The following is a 7,419-nucleotide window of genomic DNA, read 5'->3' as shown; positions in this document are numbered from 1 at the left end:
AAATAAGGGATGAGCACAAATTCAAACATATTAAATGTTCCCTCTATACCACACGAGAACCACAGCGGCCGTCAGTCAGCCAACAATCCCAATCAACATTGAATTTCTGTTCCCTGAGGTGGGCTCTGGCAAATAAAGGCTCAAAGCGAGAGTGTGTATTGAGTATGTCGATCATCATAGGCAAGGTTGGGATGGTCTGTTGTTACCAAAAAAAAAATGTATAACTCAACGACAACATAATTGACATCATGATGCGGATATTATGTGTTTTAAATTGAAAGAATGCTAAATTGGTCATTTTTTTTCATAATATTTATGCACAAACAAATTGCAATTTTGTATCTAATTTGGTGGTAGGTAATACATGATTCCATCATTACACGGCCACATGAAAAGTGCACACTGCAGACAGGTAGGTATATAGTATTAAAGGAGAACTATGGGGTTAAGTCTTTTCACCATAGTTCTCCTTAGGGTAACGGGAGGACACAAACTAGAACCTCCCGTCACCCTAGGCTCAGTATACCACGAGCTACAGCTCCCTATATACCGAGACGCCGCAGCTGAAGCGGATCCCGACAATTGTGCCGAGATTCTATGCCTAAAGAAGGGACAACTTGAGCGTGATTGGACAGGGCACCATATGATGATAGGACATCAGCATGTGGTGGGTGGTGTCCAGGTTAGTGATGGACAGGCTAAACTAGCCTAGAAATGTTAAATCTGACACCGGACCCACACCTGTCCATCACCAACCTGGACACCACCCACCACATGCTGATGTCGGGAGGAGACTAGAATCACGTCCTGATGAAGGGGGTGTGCCTCGGAAACGCGTCGACACTTCAGTGATCTATACACAGGACGCACTGCACGGATCCTTTTACTGCTCCGGTTTTATTGTTCTGAAGCTTGTTATCGCTCTAATCTTGTGAGTACCTGTCATTTTACCTTTTAAACCCGCTTATTGGAATAAACATATCTGCACCAGGAAAGGTCTATTTCTGTGATTGGTTTAATGTCTCAGATTCCCCGCCCTTCCTCCTCCCCCTCTGCAAGTGCAGTATAAGAAATTTGCTGTGAGCGACTGTGACCCGCATGCGCAGTAGCTAACAGTGAAGAATGTTAGGAATGTAAAGAATGTCAAAGAACGCAGTCGGCTATGTAAAAAATGTCCTCGCACATGTGCCTTCACACGATGCCATGGCCGGAAGTGACGCGGTCCCACATTCCACCGCGGTCACAATCGATGATATTACACCGGCTTCCTGATGCCAGAAGTTCCGAGATATTCTAGGCATCGGGAACATTTGGCCGAGTACTCATACTCGCCCAAATACTTGGTATAGGTGCATCCCTACTAAAAGGTAATGTAGTTTATTCAATTATTTCACAACATTTTTTAAAACCATTATCTTTTATTTTAGGACGACAGGAAACTTCAGCGAGTTTCTTTCAGCAGAAACTCCTGAGACTTCCCAACACACATCAGTGCCTGCGGGAAACATCGCTATCAGATGAAATGCAAGATTTGACAGAAACCATCACCATGGAAAATGAGCAAAGTGTAGAAACATATATAGAGCTACATCCTGTTGCCGAGGAGTATCACAGCACGGAAATAGCATCGCAGAGTTCCGACATGACAGGTTGGTGGTCAATTCAAATTCAGGATTGTTACAGTGCAATGGAATCAGGCTAAGAATATTGCGTTTACAGCAAAATATCTTTATGTGATTTCAGATTGCACTACTACTCCTGCACATGTTCATGTTCCCGGGAAAAGAAAACGTGTACAGCGAAAACACTGTTGACAAAGTTTTGGAAGCTTTAAAAGCCCCGATTATTGTCCCCCCAAACCTAACACCCAGAGATGCAGATGAACTGTTTCTCTTAAGTCTCTTACCTGACTTTAAAAAGCTGAACCCGCGCAATAAAATGAAGGCTAAAATTTAGGGCTCGTAATGATTACAATTTTCGTGTTCGATTAATCGAAAAAAAAATGTAATCGATTAATTTCGATTAATTATAACGCACATACAGATCCAACTGCATTGGCCTATACATATACAGCACAGCAATGAAGTAATAAAATGAACTAGGATCACACTAATCCAGCACGTTATTAATCTCTCATGCCCCACTCAATATGGCCGCCGCTTGAGTGGGGCAACTCAGAATAATAACGTGCTGGATTAGTGTGATCCTAGTTCATTTTATTACTTCATTGCTGCGCTGTATGTGTATAGGGCAATGCCTTGGCTGGCGCTCGTGCAGAAAGTTTCTTGGGCAAACTCACCAGCCCATGTGGCACCGTCGGCTAATGAAGGGGGGAGGAGTCCGGTGACGTCACGGACATCGAAAGTCACTGGACTCCTCCCCCTTCCCTTTGTTAGCTGTCACGAACACATCGACGTCACCGGACTCCTCCCCCTTCCCTTCGTTAGCCGACGGAGCCACTTGGGGAAAAGGGGGGAGGAGTCCGGTGACATCACCAGATCGCCGACGGAGAGGTGAGTGTTTTCATTAGCGATCCAACATAATTTTAATCGATCAAAAAGTTTAAACGATTAATCGAGAAATTAATCTTTAATTTCCACAGCCCTACTAAAATTCAAATTCTCAAAGTAATACACTGCACTTGCCACTTGCGGTGGTTATGATACAATTTGTTTGAGTCTACATAAACGTGTTAACAAAATGACAAAACAATAAAACTTTTTGAACGGGAAAAAAAAAGAAATAGCATCCATGTATGAAGCTGTTCAAGTGAAGAGTCTCATATCTGCCAACGAAGAAGGGTTAAAGTTGTCCATTCCAAAACTGACCAATTTCTACGATGAAGTCTCAGAGAGTAAACTTTTGATCGAAATTCCAAGACTAAGAAGGCACTTGAAAGCAGCAAACATTGGATCTAGAAGAAGCCAAAGATTGGGGAACTTTTAGAAATTCTGTCATTTATATATTGTATATATATAACTGAATAGGACTTCTTGGAATCTCTACCAAACCTTTCATTAGGCCTAAATTTATATTTCTGACGATCTGTGTGTCTGTGGCTTCGTGTGAGAGGAGCTTTTCGAAGCTAAAACTTATAAAGAACTAATTTGCGTTCTACAGTAATATGGGTCAGTCAAGGCTTTCGGATCTTGCAATGTTATCGTGTGAAAGTGAATTGGCAAAGAGAATTGATTTCGATGAAGTAATCAACAAATTTTCGCAGCTTTGAAAGCCAGGAAAGCAAAGTTCTGATTTTGTCAAGATGTTCACTAAAAGTTGACATGCTAGTGTATTTGCTTCTCTAATTTGATGGTGTTATGTCTAGATTTCATATTTTCATTATTTGATGGTGTTATGTCTAGATTTCATATTTTCATTATTTGATGGTATTATGTCTAGATTTCATATTTTCATTATTTGATGGTATTATGTCTAGATTTCATATTTTCATTATTTCAGTCGTATTATTATTTTAAGTTTTATTTAAAGTTTACTATTATTTACGGATTTATTTAAAGATGAATGTTAAACTACACTTAATTTTGAACTCCCTTGCTTGTTACTGAATTTGTATTTTTTTTTGGGGGGGGGACCCCATCAGTCACTGCACTGGGTGACACCAACCCTAGTGACACCTCTGCCTTCATGATCGGCAAATCGACAGCTAGCAACATCGTCGAAGAAATATGCTGTGCCATATGGGATGTCCTTCATGATGTTGTGATGTCCAAACCCAACGAGGAGTGGGTGAAAATAGCTGACATTTTTGGGGAAACCTGCAATTTTCCTAACTGTGGGAGCGCTAGACGGATGCAAAATCCTATAAGCCTGGAAAACAGTTCCGGAGGCCCTGGAAGGCTTCCTCCTCGTTTCCCAAAACCAAGAAGGGACCCTCCTCTTCTACTCAAGATCACCAGCAGTCCTTTTGAAGTTTTGCCCGCCCAGGTCGTCGAGTGGGTGCCCGATTGACCACCTTTGGATGGGTCTGGGCGGGCCAACATAGAAGACCGTTGGGTGGTGAACAAGATTTGAATGCTTGGACATTTCTACAGCACCGTCATCCTTCCTTCATTCCAACGCACCTGCCAGAATGCGGTGTCAAACGAGGAGTACTTTGGGAGTATGCAAGAACCCTGTTTTCTCAAAGAGCTGTGGTGGTGCCACACCAGGAGCGCTTTCAGGTGTTTACTCTCCTCTGTTCCTGGTGCAAAAGAGGAGTGGAGATTGGAGACCTGTGGTGGACTTGACTTGACGTTCCTCAACCGCTTCATTGTGAAGGTGCATTTCAAAATGGAGTCCCAACAGACCATTCTAAAAGGTCATTCAGTGAGGGGATTGGCTTCTCTCTATATACTTGAAATAACCCTATTTTCACGTGCCAGTTCATCCCAATTTTAATCAATTTCTATGCTTCGCTGTAGGAAGGCTGCACTTCCAGTTCGTGTGCCTGCCTTTCGGGCTTACCACCTCTTCCAGAGTTTTCACGAAGGTTCTGCTTTCACTGGTGGCGTTTCTCAGGATAAAAGGAGTCAGAATTCATCATTACCTCGACGACATTTTAATGCTCAGTCACGATCGAGACTTGTTATTGGCTCATCGCTCACTGGTTCGTTCCACCCTCGAAGACTTTGGCAGGATTGTCAACATGGTAAAAAGTCACTTATGCCCTTCTCAGGATCTGGTGTATCTGGGAGCAAGAATAAACACGATTGCTGCGACTGTGTCCCTTCCTCAAGAGAAACGACTCACCGTGGTCCGGAAACTATCAGTGGCCTCGTCAGCTATGTCCCTTTCCACGGCTCATTGCCTCAGGATAATCGGCACGATGGTCTCGACGATTCCGATGGTGCATTGGGCCCAGTGGAGGTCGAGGACTTTCCAGTCAACTTTCCTGGCACAGTGGCGATCTGGGCTCATGCACCAAAGGATCAGAATCAGCTCCTCGATGCGGCACAGTCTTCAGTGGTGACTACAAGAACGCAACCTTCTCTGCTGTCACTCGCTTCTCCCCATTCGGTGGATTGTGGTGACTTCGGATACAAGTCGGCTGGGGAGCAACCTGCCTAGGTCACTCTGCTCAGGGCCGCTGGCGCTCTCCCATGAGGGGTGTCATCTCCAATGTGCTGGAGTTGAGGGCTGCCCTTCCAGGCCCTGTTGGCCTTTCGGAAACTCATCTGGCACCGCTCGGTTCTACTGATGATGGACAATGTCACGGCTGTGGCTTATGTAAAACGGCAGGGGGGACTCGCAGTCTGGGTCTTCTGTCGGAGATTGCTCCAATTATGTCTAGGGCACAGGTCTATCTGTTGCATCTCACTGCCATATATATTCATGGTCGCTCCAACCTTCAGGCGGACTACCTGTCTCGGACTTACCTCTCTCTGCCAGTCTTTCGGAGCCTAACAGAATGGGCCTTTCTTCCCCAAAGTGGATCTCTTTGTGTCCACAACGAATTCCGAGCTGCCGAGGTTTGTCGCCAGGTTCCCGTGTCCCCAAGTGATAGCCACGGATGCTCTGACTGTGGATTGGACCTTTCAAACTGCCTATGCTTTTACAACCATTCCGGTAAACCTGATGAGGCTCTGCAGAGAGCGAGTCACGATCTTGGCAGTTCTGCCCAACTGGCCAAGGCGACCTTGGTACCCTCTCCTATGCAGACTGGCGGTGATGGATCCATTGCCAATTCCGGTATCGAGGGACTTATTGTTCAACAGTACACTGTTCCATCCGGCTCCAGAGAAACTCTGCCTGATGGCCTGGATCTTGAGAGGCGGCAGTTGACTAGTCGTGGGTGTTCTGAGGCTGTTATCGGCACCCTGTTGAACGCCAGGAAAACTACTACGAACAGGACCTACAATATGATATGGGTCAGATTCATGGACGTATGCCATGTGCTGGATTTTCTTCAGAAGGGTCTCGACATGCATCTGAGCCTTCCAACTCTGAAAAGCAATGTGTCTGCTATTTCCGCATTCACGGGTGTGAGATGGGCGGTTGATCCGCCTACAGGGGCGGACTGAGTGGTATGTTCTATTCAGAGCCTAGTGCTATTCTATCCATGACGGAATGCGGGTGGGCGTTTTTAAACGTCCTAACCCGCCCCGCTCGTGCCCACCGCTAGGCGGCACGCACAAACGGGAAATCGGCTTTGAATGTAAACTCCACTGTGCCCGGACAAACTACAGTGTAGACAAGCTGCGGTGCGAAGTGGAAGGTTGCTTTTTTTTTTTTCGCTTTGCTTCGCCTGCAGTGTGTCACAGCCTTGAGAGGGAAAATGAGGGAAGTCTGTCTTAAGCCCCGTTCACATTGAGCGATTTATCGCGCATCGCGCTCCAATGCATTTCAATGGGGCAAAGGGTCCTGCTGTCGCGGGTCGTGTGTCGCTACAGCAGGACCCTTTTTGGAGCGCATTTAGCCTTGTAAATCCGGCTTTTTAGCAATTTTCATCATTATAACAGAGAAATAACTGTTGCACTTTGCTATAGAGGTGCTTTGTAATATTGTTAATGGGTGGTTTGGCAGATTAAACTACGATCCTGTCAGGAGGATTGTAGATTATCACAAAGGATGTCATTGTGCAGATCAGAATACATTCCCCGCATTGCTTTCTCTACTGATCACCGTGACGACTTATCTCAGCCTTTCACAGCTGTTTCGTGTGATAAGTTTTCTTTTCGCAGGTTATTAAACAGCCTCTGTGCAGCCGAGTAAAACAAAGTGATCTGCTGAGTAAAGTTAACTCGTGATCAAGCTAGTTTTATCAAGGTTTATTAAACGTACACCTAAGGACGGAGTCCACTCGCTTACCACGTCTTTTTAAGGGCTTCTTTGCCCACTTTTATTCATTCAACCATAAAAGTCCACACAGGTGTTTCCCTCGCCGGGGTCTTCAAGCATAAAGTACAGCAAAATAATGTTTCTCCAAGTCTCACCGACTTCAGGTTATCACTAAAAACCTCTCCCACATGGGGCTGTATCCAGCTGACGTGCCACACAGGCTGGTTTCAGGATGGAGTCCTCCTGACGCCTGGACAGGGACCTCCTTTGTCTTCTAGCTGGAACCCTGAACCAGCATCCTTTTCAATAAGGGCTGTGCACAGGTGCACCATCGTTCGGTGCTGGTCACCACTAAAGCCCGGAATGGAGATTTCTTCCCTCCCAGTTCACTTAGAAATCTCCCGGCTCCAGGATCCCAGTATTGTAAAGCCAGCTCGTTCCTGGTAAAAGTGCTTTCCTGGAGCTGCTCAGCCCCTCTTGCTGGGAGTCCAGGGTGACTTTGATGCCACATTATACCGCAATGCAACAATATATATATACACCAAAAACCGGAACCTAGCCACTACAGCTCAGGTCCAGACTATAAATCAAACTAAAACATCCACCAGCCATTCTCTTACAATACGCGACTTTAACCCTTCT

General features: G+C 45.4%; 1 long non-coding RNA gene across 1 annotated transcript in view; it reads left to right on the top strand.

The window, feature by feature from the left end:
- Nucleotides 1-7,419, top strand: part of LOC108787365 — a 24,939-nt gene that overhangs the window by 16,358 nt on the left and 1,162 nt on the right. The window lies entirely within an intron of this gene.

Source organism: Nanorana parkeri, unplaced genomic scaffold, assembly GCF_000935625.1.
Source record: "Nanorana parkeri isolate BGI_ZX_2015 unplaced genomic scaffold, ASM93562v1 scaffold257, whole genome shotgun sequence".
NCBI lineage: Eukaryota > Metazoa > Chordata > Amphibia > Anura > Dicroglossidae > Nanorana > Nanorana parkeri.
The sequence above is the reverse complement of the archived record's forward strand: the minus strand, read 5'-3'. Positions and strand labels throughout refer to the sequence as shown.